We start from the raw sequence: 15,346 nt of genomic DNA, 5'->3' as shown, positions 1-15,346 counted from the left end.
GAGCAGGGAGAGCAGCTCAGGAGGGCCAGAGAGGAGCTCAGGGCCGAGAGCGCGGAGAACGCTCGGCTGAGAAGGAAAGTGCAGTGCCTGAGCAGGCTGCTGGGGAAGGGGCTGGATCAGAGGAAAGTGGCAGCTCTGAGCGAGGGAGACGGGAACCTGGAGGTGCGGGACGGGGATATTTGGGATGTGGAGATCCAGGAGAACGCTGCTGTACAAGGTGGGGGGGCTGCGGGTGCCAGGAAAATGAAACTGGCAGAGCGAGAGGGAAGTGTGGGAGCCGGGGATAGGGATGTATCAAAAAAAGAGAAAGTGTGGAAGAAAAGCAAGGAGGGGTGGCCCATGTGGGTAAACCGCATTTGGAGCTTAGAACAGCACACTCCCTTCACGCACGAGGCGGCAAAGCGGGTGGTCACGGCCATAGGGCTACCGTGGCCGAAGGTGGGGGCCATCGTCAGAGCGTTACCACCCAGTGAGGCCTTGGGAGGAGAAATCTTAAGGCTGGTGATTAGAAATTTAGGAGAATATGAGCCCCTCAAGGATAACATGGAAGGGGCACCCTGGAGAGATATCCAGGAGGCGGCAGCATACGTGTGTGGGAATGTGGTGCTCCGGGCACTGAAGCAGCGGGAGAAACCAGTGAGCTCAGACTTTGACATCCTTGGTATGAATGTGGAACAGGGAGATGTTGGGGTGCTGGCCTGCCGTGCTCCTGAGGCACATAGGGGGTTCTTCATCAGCCTGGGCTCCACGCTGATTGGCCGTCCCCTCCGAGAGTGTATGGCCACCCTGGAGAACCTGGGGACACTGGTGGGGGCGGAAGGGAAAGAGAAAGTGAAGAAGGAAGCAGTGAGGGTGAGGACATACATCCCTAGAGGAGTAATTTGGAGATATTTGATAAATCAGGGAGTGAATGAAGGAGAGCTAGACAGTCAGCCCACAGGAGTTCTTCTAGCCAAAATGAAGAAAATCCTTCAGGAAAAAGGGATGAAACAAGAGGAGATTTGGGAAAAACTGAAGCAGATGAAGCCATCACCACCTCCTCCTACCCCAAAGAGAAAACAATATCCATTACAGAGGGACCTTAAAGATTAGGGGTCCCCGTCCTGGTGTCAGTGGGATTAACCTCTGCCACACTGACTTGGTATCTGGGGGAAGGGACTGCCTGGAGGCGCAATGTCTGCTGAATGGCAGCGGGGAGTTAAACATACTTTCTTAGTTGATACAGGATTAGAAGCAGCGTTAGTAGATTATGGGTGGTCTTCCACTCCGGGATAAATCAGTATTGAGAGCAAATCAGTATTGAGAGCAGGAGGGGGAAAAGAAGTAGAAGCACAGGTGTACATGGGTGAAGATAAATTGAATGGACAGATAATGCTGGTGAGGGGGGGCAAATATTTTAGGAAGGAATTTTCTGTTACAGTTCAGGGTAGATCTGTCCATGGGAAAGCTACATTTGTTGTTGCTTCAAAAAATGAAAACATGAGGGGAGTCTCTAAGTAAGTGAAATGCTGGTGTAAAAGTAAAGCAAAAGCAAAGTGTCCTGGTTTCAGCTGGGACAGAGCTGATTTTCTTCATGGTATGTGGTATGATGCTATGTTTTTGGCTTTTGGAGAAAAACAGCATTGATAGCACACTGATGTTTTTGCTGTTGCTGTGTGGTGCTGCACAGAGCCAGGGATGTTTCAGCTTCTGGTGCTGTCCTGCTAGCAAGGGGGCTGGGGGTCTTGAGAAGTGGGGAGGAGACAGAACCAGAACAGCTGACCTACACTTGCCAAAGGGGTAACCCATACCATATGGCATCATGCTGGACAATAAAACTGAGGAGAGTTGGCCAGGGGAGCAGCTGCTGCTCAGGGATGGGCCGGGCATTAATCAGCGGACAGTAAGCAATTACCTTGTGTATCACTTGTTCTGTGTGTGTATAAAATTTTTGTTGCTATTATTTTCTATTTCTTTTCTTAGTAAACAGTTTTTTATCTCAACCCAGGAATTCTACTTTATTATTTTTTCCCCAGTTCTCTCCCTCATCCTACAGTGAGCAAACAGCTGCCTGCTGGATTAAACCACAACACAGAGGTAGTGAAGAAAGATGCTGAGGTGTCTTCCATATGGAGACCCTGTCTCCCAGACCTTGCACTACTACAATGCAGTGGCACAGGAGGATCATGAGGAGGCTCAGGGAGTACAAGAAAGGCTTAATAGAATGGGACTTAAAATTCCTACTTTCATGATTCCTTGTGAAATCCAGGGGTATGGACTATGTGGATGGTGGAAACCTCTCGTAATGAACTGTCAGTCTGCTTTGGGTTATGCCTTTCATTCCTGAGAATGGACACCATTTGAACAGTGGTAAATTGATTATGTGAGCCCGTTAAAGAGATTGAAGAGGAGTTGTATCAGTTTCATAGAATCATAGAATGGTTTGGGTTGGAAGGGACCTTTAAGATCACATAGTTCCCCTGCTACAGGCAGGGACACCTCCCCCTAGACCAGGTTGCTCAAAGCCCCATCCAGCCTGGCCTTGAATGCCTCCAGGAGGGGGGCATCCACAACCTCTGTGGGCAGCCTGTTCCAGTGTCTCACCACCCTCACAGTAAAGAATTTCTTCCTAATATCTAGTCTAAATCTCCCCTTCTTCCAGTTTAAAGCCATTTCCCCTTGTCCTGCTGCTACATGCTCTTGTAAGGAGTCCCTCCCCAGCTTTCCTGTAGGCTCCCTTCAGGTACTGGAAGGCTGCTTTAAGGTCTCCCCAGATCCTTCTTTTCTCCAGGCTGAAGAGCCCCAGCTCTCTCATCTTTTCCTCACAGGGGAGGTGCTCCAGCCCTCCAATCATCTTCATGGCCCTCCTCTAGACCTGCTCCAACAGCTTGATGTCCTTATGTCGAGGGCCCCAGAACTGGCTGCAGCTCTCCAGGTGGGGTCTCATGAGAACAGAGGAGGACAGAGTCACCTCCCTCTACCTGCTGGTCATGCTTCTCTTGATGCAACCCAGGATACGGCTGGCCTTCTGGGCTGCATGCGCACACTGACAGCTTATGTCAAATCTTTCATAAGCCGACACCCCCAAATCCTCCTCAGGGCTCCTCTCAAGCCATTCTCTACTCAATATGCATTTGTGCTTGGAATTGCTTTGATGCAGGTGCAGAGCCTTGCACTTGTTTGTTGTCATTGACAGAACAAGATGGGTAGAGGCAGAGGCAGTCTGTGAGGCTACTGCTAATACCACAGTTCAATGTCCCCATGAAAAATTGAACAGATTTGACTCTTTTTGTTCTTAATTGATTCAGATAAAGGAAGCCACTTAACAGATGCACCAGTACAGAAATTTCTTAAAGGCATGGAGCTATACTGATTAACTCATTTCCTACTGTCCACAGTCCTTCAGGACGTTGGGGAAAGCTGATAGCTGCATCAGGATGAGACTGAAGTTAATTGACAAAGGAAGAGGACTGACCTGGGATGAAGCATTTCTGATTTTGTGTTGGGCTGTGTGAGCAAAGAACATATGAGGTACCAGTGATAGCTGCTGAGAGGTGGTATATGGCCATGGCCAGAAAACTCTGAGATAATGTTGGTAAATGCACTGAACAGTCATGTGCTTCAAACCCTGACTTGAACTTGGAGGAGCCAGCTCAATAGAGAGCATGGGCTTAGGCAGCTCTCCAAAGCTGCACAACTCAAGAACAGATGTCAATATAATGCAACATGGAAATCTTCCCCCACTGGGAAGTGTGGTCCTGTGTGCCTACAGAAAATTCAGGGGCAACTGTGGTTCATTTCAGGGGGCAAACAGTACTGAATTGTTGCAGTTTAACCCAGAAGGCAGCTAAACACCACACAGCTGTTCCCTTGCTCCCTCCTTCCCCCATCCCCAGCAGGCTGGGGAAAATCTAATCCAAAAAAAAAAATCTAATTGACAGATATCATTGTCATTGCTATATATAGCCACAATGCGATTACTCAGCCAGTCACTGGGAGGTGATGCCACCATGGTTTTATAGTTTTTCATGTGATATGTGGGGGCAAAGCATCTGGGCACTGGGGGGCTCTGCTGAAACTGCTGATACTCGCATGGCACTGCTCACCAATGCGATGCCCATGTCTTGTTTTGCAGGTTCTGTGGGTAAAAGTAGAAACCAAAGTACAACATGGGCCAATCAGTCTGCTGTGCTCTCTACTCTGTCCTGCTCTCTCTGTCTTGCCTCTTGATCTGGATTTTTTTTTTATAGCTCCTAACCCCAAGTAAGCAGACAGAAGACACTAAATTGAATTATTTTCTATTATTTTTTGTCTGTTTTTTTGGGTGATGGTGTGTGGAGCCAGGAGCTGGACTTGATGTTCTTTATGGGTCCCTTCCAACTTGGGATATTCTGTGATCACGTTATTGAATATCCTCTTGGTCAGTATAGGTCAGCTGTCACAGAAGCTTTAAGACTGGAAAAGACCACTAAGATCATCTAGTCCAACCATCAACCTGTCACCACCATGCCCACTAAACCACGTCTCTCAGTGACTTATTGTAGAGAAAGGCGATAGCAGATAAAGCTGCTTTAAACCAGTCTGACTTCCAGAAATTCCACTGACAATCCTGGTCCTTGAATCTTTTGTGGATTGATAGCCCACCATTTTTCTTGTAGGTATTTTGGTAGTGGACCTACTGCTTTTTCAAGAGTTTCCAAAGAGACAGAAGTCAGCATTAAGATACAATTTGACATTATCTGGTTTCTCCTACCCCACCAAGTCACAGGCTACCAAATTATGGCAAAAAACTGGTGAATATATGTATCCTTGTGGTAGGACCTGAAGGGTCCACTGCTTACCTCCTGTATGAATGCAAATTGGTCTTGCTATTCTTCAGGGATGGGGATACTAAAGAATGCATTAGCTAAGTCTAGGACACAATGGTTTATTTCTAATTCCCTATTCAACGTGTCCAGGAGGGTGGCAGTGTTGGGTACCGCTGCATGAATTGGTGGGTGATCCTGTTTAGTTCTCTATAGTCAGCTGTCATCTACCAAATCCCACCTGTTTTCCAGACTGGCCATAAAGAAGAATTATGGAGGCATGTGCTAGTCTTATGATCCCCACCTTTTCCAATTCCTGTATTGTTCAAGTGATTTCTTCCTGACCTCCTGGGAGTCTGTACTGTCTCATATTAGTGATCCAGCACAGCTAGATCACTAAATGTACCCAGAGGTAAAGGTTTAACAGAGGTCAGGTGGGAAGGGGGGAGTGGTAGCACTATCTTTAATAAACAAATATTTAGGGAGGGGACACCAAACATCCACTCTCTCCCTTCATCATCTGTCCAGCTTTTGCCCTTCAACATATCAAGTCCTAACAAATGAAGTGGGAGAGTTCCCACAACCATGGGGACATCCTGGGACTATTCTTCCCCAGGTAACCTTAGCCTCACTATTGCCATGGTCTGCGTGTGTACACCATCCATGGCATCTGCCACAAATATCTTTCTGAGGGTGCAGAACCCGGCACTTGGTCTTCTTGAACCTCATCCTATTGGCTTCAGCCCAGAGATCCAGCCTGTCCAGATCTCTCTGTAGGGCCTCTCTACCCCCAGGCAGATCGACACTTCCTACCAGCTTGGTCATCCTCTCAGGATCAACAGGGATCATCATAGGTGGTTCATGGCATAGCTGCAGCTTTCTATCATACATCATTTGGAGACAAGCAGCCTTTTGAACACTTGCCACTAATTGATCAACCATCCTGGTAATGGCAAGAGGGTCTCCCCTTTCTAAAGGGTTGAGACCACCTGCCCAATAGGCAGCCCTCTGTGTTAAAAGACCAGGGAGCATGATTGTTGCCAGTAGTTAATAATAATCCCGGTCCCCAATATCCTTCTGCTTCCTTTTCAGTTAAAAGTATTTGGTCTGCACCGGTAAGGCTCACTCTTCACACATACTCCATATGATTCCTTTGGAGAGCGGCCAAAAATCTCTTTTCAATTTTGCTAATTCAGAGGCTGAAAAGAGAACGTCCTTAACATTCATTTGAGGGTCTAGATCCTCACTATTATCAAATGTATATTCAGTTTTTATCAAAGGACGCAACTGGGTTGGCAAAGCCTCTAATTTGTCCAGCCATGCCTTTATCTCTTCCAGTTCTTCCTGAGGGTTTTTTCTTGGGGCAAGTAATGGATAACAGTGTTGTTATCATCCATACACGTTAACTGTTCCTTTAAGGCCATTTGCAACAAAGCTAAACCATGTTTCTAACTTTCTAATTGTCCCTCAAGGTTTACTATTTGATTCTGCAGGTTTTTCACCAATTCCTGTGTTACTTTAACTAATTCCTGCAGCAACTGTATAGTTTGGCTTTCTGCCTTAGGCTGTTGGTCTTGGAACTCTCTGGCTGCAACCAGAACAGCACCCAATACTGTACAGATAAATGACTTTCCTTTTCCAGCTCGGGCACAAGCATTGTTCTGCAGAACAGTAATATAGTCTGAGACACTTTGCAAGTTATGCCAATTCTGGCATGCCCAATCAACTCCTGATAGAGGAGGTTGAGCGCCATGCTCTTATAAAAGATCAGATAACACGTTTTCCTTTTCCATAGCGACTACTGTCTACACTCATTTCTCAATACGCAAAGGGAACTGCACTTGGGGGGGGTGAGGGAGGTACACACGCATATTCAAAAGTCAAATTACTCCTCACCTCCCCAGGAGGTGTACGCACAAAACAAAGCTCAGACAACACCCTTAAGTTTCAATATGCGGAGTGATCTTCACAGTAAGGCCTACATATATCAAAGGAAATACAAATACTGAAATCACTCCTCACTTCCCCACAAGGCTGCATAGAAAAGCTTCAAACAAGACACCTAAGTTACAAGACACTTAAGTCACAAAATGCAGAGTGGTCTTCCTGGAGAGGCGCATGCATATTAAACAAATGCAAATACTCAACATTACATCATACGTCCCCAAGAGGTATACACATAAGAAGTTCCAAAAACACAGTTAAGTTTCAGTATGTGGAGTGATCTTCCTGGAGAGGTGCTCCCATCTAAGTTATCAAAAATATCACTCCTTGCAACTCCAGGAGGTGCACACAGAAAAGGTTCAAACTATATCTGGAAGGACAACACTCTCACTGTCAGGTATCCTGCCGACTACGCCATTAAAGAAATTGTCTCATTCCGATTATCAGAGCGAGAGGAGGTTCTTTGATAGATGTATACCCGACATGAGTTTAAGAAACAATGGTTCAAATGTTGGTCTGACCAGTTTATTACAAATCCTAGTCACTCAAGGAGATGGAGAAGGGAAGGTCGGTGATTATTATGAATTAGGGGGATGGGGAAGGGAACATGGGCAATAGAAAAGGAGCAAGAATTACGTAAAGCAGGGATAGTCACCACCAAAGATCCAGCAGCATCCCGTTGTACACTGTTCCATTGGTCCAAGGCTGATACAGGAGCAAGAGTGCAGGGGAGGGCAGCAGCAGAGTGGCTGTCCTTAAGCAGCAAGCAGGTACAGCGACAGCAAGTCCAGGAGAAACAGGCAGGTCTCAGGTAGCAGGCCCAGGAGAGTCCTGCAGCAGGCAGGTACCACATCATGAGGCATCTGATGTCAGGCACACTTCTCTTGGTTGTAGGTCCCTTTTTCAATCCTCTTCTTCTGCCAATGTGGCATTCCTGGGCACTTAGGTAAGAGTCATGTGCAGCACCCCTGAGCATGCAGGTACTGTTCTCTCCCTCGAGATGAGCCCACACAAAGGACTGCTTCGCGACCATTAAGCTGCTACTTATCTCTCTGTCGTTGCCCCTGGCCTGCAAATCTGACAAAGGATTTCTCAAACTTTGATCAAGACTTGCCTGGACTTGTCCATCTGTGTCCAACAGCAAGCTTTGAGACAAAGGTGCAAAAAGAATAATCTCTTACAATTCCCAAACGTACCTGTTGGGATGCTCTGATCTTGAACTTGGAAGAAGCGGTCCTTGAATGCTAACCAACCATCTTGGGCCCCTTTACCTTGAAGTACCCTGTCCCATGGGATTTCCTCTAGTGATTGCTTGAAAAGGCCAAAGTTGGCCCTACTGAAGTCCAGGATTGTGATTCTGACTTGTGGAATCAAACTATAACCACAAAGTAGTTATAAAGCAGGTACGTTTTTATTCAGCGCCGCGCGCATGCCGGGTACAGAGGGGGTAGCCCCTTCCTAATTTGCACATCGAAAGCAGGTAAACGCCTTCATTTATAGAAAGACTACATGCATATTCATAGTATTTCTAAAACAAGGAGTGGTTATTACAATTACTTCTAGAAACTCATTACAATATTCTACGCCCATTCAGGTTGAGGCGCCCCAAATCCTTCCCATTGTTTGTGCTCAACTACTCCACAATTCCAACAATATACAACAAATTATCCCCCCCATTCAATTCCCCCCTTTCCTATATCCTAGCAAATTCTTTTGCTAAATTATTCAGTTATTTTCTAATGATTTTCGGAAATATGCTCCACTCTCCATTTTCTGTCTCAATTTATGCTTTTTCTATGTCTCGTAGAATGGCCTAGGTTGAAAAGGACCTCAAAGATCGAGTTTCAACCCCCCTGCTGAGCGCAGGGTTGCCAGTCACTAGACCAGGCTACCCAGAGCCACGTCCAGCCTGGCCTTGAACACCTCCAGGGATGGGGCATCCACAACTTCCCTGGGCAACCTGTTCCAGTGCGTCACCACCCTCTGTGTGAAAAACTTCCTCCTAATATCTAACCTACATCTCCCCTGTCTCAGTTTAAGACCATTCCTGCTTGCCCTATCGCTATCCACCCTCATGAATAATCGTTCCCCCTCCTGTTTATATGCTCCCTTCAAGTATTGGAAGGCCACAATGAGGTCTCCCCGGAGCCTTCTCTTTTCCAAGCTATACAAGCCCAGTTCCCTCAACCTTTCTCCATAGGAGAGGTGCTCCAGCCCTCTGATCATCTTGGTCGCCCTCCTCTGAACTCGTTCCAAGAGCTCCACATCTTTCTTGTGCTGGGGTCCCCAGGGCTGGACGCAGTACTCCAGATGGTGCCTCACAAGAGCTGAGTAGAGGGGGACAATCACCTCCCTCTCCCTGCTGGCCACTCCTCTTTTAATGCAGCCCAGAACATAGTTGGCCTTCCGGGATGCCAGCACACACTGCTGGCTCATGTCCAGCTTCTTGTCCACCAGGACCCCAAGTCCCTCTCTGCAGGGCTGCTCTTGAGGAGTTCCTCCCCCAGTTTGTACAAATACCTGGGATTGCCCTGGCCCAAGTACAGCACCCTCCATTTGGCTTTGTTAAACCTCATTAGGTTCTCGTGGGCCCACTTGTCCAGCCTGTCCAGGTCCCTCTGGATGGCTTCCCTTCCTTCCAATGTATCAACTGCACTGCTCAGCTTGCTGTCATCTGCAAACTTGCTGAGGGTGCACTCAATTCCATCATCTATGTCATTGATAAAGATGTTGAAGAGCACTGGTCCCAAGACTGAGCCTTGGGGGACACCTCTCGTGACCAGCCTCCACCCTGACATAGAACCATTTATCACAATCCTTAGGCTACAATCAGCCAACCAGTTCTTAATCCACCAAACAGTCCATCCTTCAAATCCATACCTCTCCAATTTGGAGAGAAGGATGTGGTGAGGGACCTTGTCAAAGGCTTTGGAGAAGTCCAGGTAGATGACATCCGTCACCCTTCTCCCATCCACTGATGCTGTCACTCCATCATAGAAAGACACCAGATTGGTCAGGCAAGATCTGCCCTTGGTGAAGCCATGCTGGCTGTCTCGGATCACCTCCTTGTCATGTATGTCCCTTGACATGTCTTCTAGGAGGATCTGCTCCATGATCTTCCCAGGCACAGAGGTGAAGCTCACGGGCCTGTAGTTCCCTGGGTCATCCTTTCTCCCTTTCTTAAAAATGGGAGTAATGTTTCCCTTTCTCCAGTCACCAGGGACTTCACCAGACAGCCATGATTTTTCAAATATGGAGAGCGGCTCGGCGACCACATCAGCTGTCTCTCTCAGAACCCTAGGATGGATATCATCTGGCCCCTGGACTTCCATACATTCAGTTTCATGAGGAGGTCTCGGACTTGTTCCACTGTTACAGTGGGACAGAATCTGCTCCTCTCACCCACACCTCGAGATTCAGGGTCCTGGCAGACATGGGGAGCCTGACCACCAGAGAAGACTGAGGCAAAGCACTTATTGAGCACCTCAGCTTTTTCCACATCTGAGGAAGCCACTTCTCCATCCTCATTTATCAGAGGGGGAACACTCTCCTTGACCTGTCTCCTCCTGCCTATGTAGCTGTAGAACCCCTTGTTATTTTTCACATCCCTAGCCAAGTTTAGCTCAATCTGCGCCTTGGCTTTCCTGATCCTATCTCTACACATGCGGACAACAGCCCTATATTCCTCCCAGGCGACACAGCCCTGCTTCCACTTCGCATACATTGCTCTCTTTTCCCTCAGTTTAAGCTGCAGGTCCTTGCTCAGCCATGCCGGTCGCCCGCCTCCTCTGCTTGATTTCTTTTGCTGGGGAATGGAGAGCTCTTGCGCTCTCAGGAGGGTGTCCTTAAAGAGCTGCCAGCTCTGCTCTGTTCCTACGCCCTTAAGGACAGTTTCCCAGGGGATCCCACCCAGCAGTTCCTTGAGCAGCTGGAAGTTCGCTCTCCTGAAGTTCAGGGTCCTGACTCTACTCTGCCAGGCCTGCATTCCTCCAGATCACAAACTCCACCAGGGCATGATCACTACAGCTCAGGCTGCCTCCAATCTTGACCCCTCTAATGTTCTCCTCCACATTGGTGAGCACCAGGTCCAGTAAGGCTTCACCTCGGGTCGGTCCGTCTCATACCTGGACCAGGAAGTTATCCTCAACAGACTCCAGGAATCTCCTGCCTGCCATGCCGCTATCCCAGCAGATATCTGGGTGGTTGAAATCCCCTATCAGGACAAGAGCCCGCGAACGCGACACCTCCTGCAGCTGGAGCAAGAAGGCCTCGTCAACAGGCTCCCCCTGACCAGGTGGCCTGTAACAGACCCCAACCACTAGATCTCCTTTACCGGACCGATCCCTGACTTTAACCCATAAGCTCTCAACCTGGTCATGGCTGTTACTCAGACACAGCTCTTCACAAGCTATCCACTTCCTAACATAGAGGGCAACTCCCCCTCCCTGTCTGCCCTGTCTGTCCCTTCTGAAGAGCCTGTAGCCCTCAGAGTGTTCCAATCGTGGGATTCATCCCACATTTCCATGATAGCAACCAGATCATAATTTTCCAAGCACATCACGGTTTCCAGTTCCTCCTGCTTATTTCCCATGCTGCGTGCACTTTATTGCACTTTTTTGTATAATTTATAAATCGCTGTTGATTATAATAGATGTAATTAATCCAGTCTATGTTTTTGTTGATTGTTACCCACAAAAACAGCGACTCAAACCCCACAACAATTTAATTTCTCGCCTTAAATTCATCAGGGACACCCCTAGGCACCCCAATTGAATTTATATATATTGCATCAAATGATAGCCCTGAATTCCTTTTTCTTCTTCTAGAATTTTTGGACATTCTTTTTTTCAAATGCCAGGGTAAATGGTATAGCTAATTGAACAAGTGCACAGGTGCCTCCCCAATTGGATGGGAGAGTGGACCATAAAGTCTCCCCCCAGCAATACCACCAGAGATCTGCCCTGGGGATTCCATCTTGAATAGTTCCCTGCTAAATCCTTTGTAACGTTCAAGACCTCGCTGCACAAGGAAAAGTTCCCTATAGGCCTGGTAGCCTTCACACCCTGCCGTGAGAGGCAGGCTGTATGGTTACCTATGGCTGTGGAGAATGCAGGAGGGATCCTGGCACCTGTGTCAGGCATTGGAGGGAACAAGAGAGATTTGCAGGCTCCATTTCCCCAGGCAGTAATATAATATATGTAAATATAACATATATTTTCATGCTGACTATACATAAATTGTTGCTAGCTAGATTTTGATAAAGGACCCGAATGGCAGCAGAGGCCATGAAATGAAGAAAATTCTTATCTTGTTCTAATACAGAAACAACATTTGATTCCCACAGCTATACATAAGTTATTGCTAGCTTATATATGTATATTGTTAATTATTTAAACTTCTCCTCCTTTAATTCTCTATTACTCAGATCCAGCACCAAAAATTAGTAGTTTTCCAACATCAAGGGGTTTCTGATTTGTAAAGAGATTATCACATCTAGCTTGCCTTTAACTGAAGGCCCAGAAGTTTTTCAGATGGCTGGACGGACAGGAGCTGCAATCTTCATGCAGATAGCTTACTCCATCTACCTAATCTCTATGGATATATAAAAAACTTATGTACTGAGTGTGCATTGCTAGGGAAGGTTTATCTAGTTTTTATTACTTATCCTCTATCAGAGAACCCCAATAAAGTAGAAAGACCCCTGAAGTTCTTTTCAGTATTAGTTCTGATGAGGGACCCAAATGGCAGCAGAGGCCATGAAATTAAGAAAGTTCTTATCTTGTTTTAATGCAGAAACAACATTCTATTTGTCGGCGCTTAGTCCCATTAGTGAATTCTCTCAGTCAATGTAGCATCAGAATAGTAAGCCCTCCTTATTGTGTTTAACATACATCTTATATATCCTCCACTCGCAAGCAGTAAATCCACTCACGGTTAATTGGCCTTAAGTTCTTCCCAGCAACATTGATAACAAACAAAGGGTTCCTTAACTGTCCCAGATGTGACAAGATTAGCTGCGCATACTAAAGGAGCATCCTGTTTACACCTTAACCCTGTCTTCAGGTCTCCCAAGGCCTCATAGCGATAAGATCTACCAGAGTCTGTTGAGCTCCTTGGTGTTACATCTCCCCCCACACTATTCTCATAGGCCTAAAACAAAACAGCGGTAACAATGTGAGAAGAAACAAACTAATTTACTAAATAAGATTTCAGAATGCAAGATAACACAATACAATATAATTGGAACTGAAGCTAATAAATAAAATGGAAGTGTCCAAGAAACTATAGGACTTACTCTAATGCTGGCAGCAAGACAGCTAGGGAGAGAGATGTTGCCAGGACAAGCCAGAAGATCAAAAAGGGGGACGTCTCGTGGTATGCAAACAGTTTATCTTTCCCTCTGAATGAAAAACGGAAACAGAACAACGCAGAGTCCTCTGGGAAATGTAGTTCTTCTTTCTCTTCTATCCAGTCTTTAACTCTCAGTGCACTGCATGATGTTATGATGTGGAATACTGATAACAAAAATCATAAAACCATGACACATATATATATATTCCTGCTGGGTAAACATAAGTTGTTGCTAGCTATACATGTATATTGCTAATCATTTAAGTTCTCCTCTTTTTTTTTTTTTTTAAATCACTCAGGTCTTGTATGGCCAGCACCAAAAATTAGTAGTTTTCCAACATAACCATCTTTCGTAAAAGGTTTTTGATTTGTAGAGGCATTATCATATTGTTTAGGAGTGGGATGTCTAAATTGCCTTTAACTCAAGGCTCAGAGGTATTTCAGATGGCTGGACAGACAAGAGCTGCAGTCTTCCTATCTATAAGTTACTCCAGTTTCCTAATCTCTGTGACTATAAATTACGCCACCCATCTACTGAGCATGCATTGCTAAGGAGGGTTCATCTAGAGAATGTGATTGAAAACTATCAGAGACCCCCCAATGAAGTAGGAAGGCCCCCAAAAAGAACTATTATTACTAATAAGGGATGCTAGATAGCAGCAGAGACCATGAAATAAGAAAATTCTTATCTTGCTCTAATGCAGAAACAACAGCCTATTCCCACATTTCCCACCCACCTTTACATGTCGCACAGCATTCCACAAATACTCCTAAATGATGCATGCAGGCATTTATCCAATCAAAATCATGAGTCGTTCCTAGCCATGCACTCTTCCTCCAGTCAGGGTCATTCTAGCAATCAGAAGGACCAACACAATGGAAAAGGTGTTACAAAAGAAATGGAAGGACCAGCACAATAGCAAGGTGCTACAAGGGAAGTTCCCTTCCCTTGTAGATCGCTCACCCATATCAGAAGATTCTAGGTTTGCAGGGAAAAGCTTCCACCAAGGAGGGATCTCCAGAAAGAGACCCTTCCTCAGTGGCAGTCAGCCCTTAAATGAGGCCTAAGAGTGGTGGAGCCTGGCTCCACCCCTTCTGGTCACACCGTGAATTGCCTTCACCTGTGCTCCCAGGCCTGACTGGGTCTTTCCTCCAGGTGCTCAATCAGTGGTTCAGGCCATGACTCAGCAGTTCCCATACAGTTATCATTACACGGCCATCACACAGCTTACTTGACTTTGTTTTTCTCTTCTTCTGGAGGTGTCCTTGGTTCTCAGCCTTGCTTTCTCATGCCATTTATCTTGCTCCACAGCTTCTGCTCTGAGTAGTCATAGTCTTTCTTGTATCCCAGCAGCCATATATTAAAAGAAGAGTTGAATTCACCCATCTGGTGAAGGGTATCTCTGGCTATGCAGCACTCCTTCTCAGGAAGCAGCCTAGATCCAAGAGATGCTCTCACTTCAGTGGCTGGCCCTTACACGAGCCCAGGGAGGCTGCACCCTTTGTCTACCCCTTCTGGTCACCTGGGGAACACAGGTGCAAACAATCTGCCTGTGCTCCCTGGGACGGCCACACCCCTTCACCAGGTGCTCAGTCAGCAGTTCAGGCCCTTGACCTAACAGTTTCCCTACAATGGGTCAGTCAGAGACATTGTGTGGGATTCAAGAGGTACCTTTGCAATGCGTGTAATAGTAGTGAGTGCAATTACATTGCCTGGTGCGCCCTTAATTGTTCAGATGGTGCAGATTTAGTTTTGGAAACTGAACATATCCAAAACTAAAATCACACTGTCTGTAAACAGCCACGGATTTTAATTTGGGAAGATAAGCAGAAATGGTCAAAAATAAATATTAATTTATCCTGTAACATGGGGAAAGAAATATGGAGCTGACGTGTGAGGCATGAACTGTTGTAGAATACATCTAGAGTGTAACCTGTATGTATGTGGGTTCTGCTTCTTGTTGTTATGAAGCCTTCATACTTGGAAATGTTCAGAAGCCGTCTGGACGTGGTCCTGGACCACTGGCCCTGCCTGAGCGGGGGTGTTGAACGGGATGGCCTCTGGAGGACCTTTCCAACCTCAACCATTCTGTGGTTCGCTGTGTGAAAGCGGCAGGAGCTTTTGGGTGATGTACGAGGCAAACTGTATGCAAGGTTCTTCTGTCTGGAGAAGGGAAGGCTCTGGGGAGACCTTATCGCAACCTTTCGGTATCTAAAGGAGCCTTTGGGGACAGACTGAGAGACTTAACCCTAACTGTTCTATGATG

General features: G+C 46.5%; 1 long non-coding RNA gene across 1 annotated transcript; it reads right to left on the bottom strand.

Annotated features, from left to right (window-relative positions):
• On the bottom strand, window positions 12,907-14,059 carry LOC110392497. The gene is made up of 2 exons (XR_002434428.1): window positions 13,817-14,059; window positions 12,907-13,243 (listed from the first exon to the last, which is right to left on the bottom strand). It is a non-coding gene; the product is annotated as an uncharacterized LOC110392497 (long non-coding RNA).

The sequence above is a fragment of the Numida meleagris genome, chromosome 1 (assembly GCF_002078875.1).
Source record: "Numida meleagris isolate 19003 breed g44 Domestic line chromosome 1, NumMel1.0, whole genome shotgun sequence".
NCBI lineage: Eukaryota > Metazoa > Chordata > Aves > Galliformes > Numididae > Numida > Numida meleagris.
Note: the sequence above shows the minus strand (reverse complement) of the source record. Positions and strands in the feature narration are given on the sequence as shown.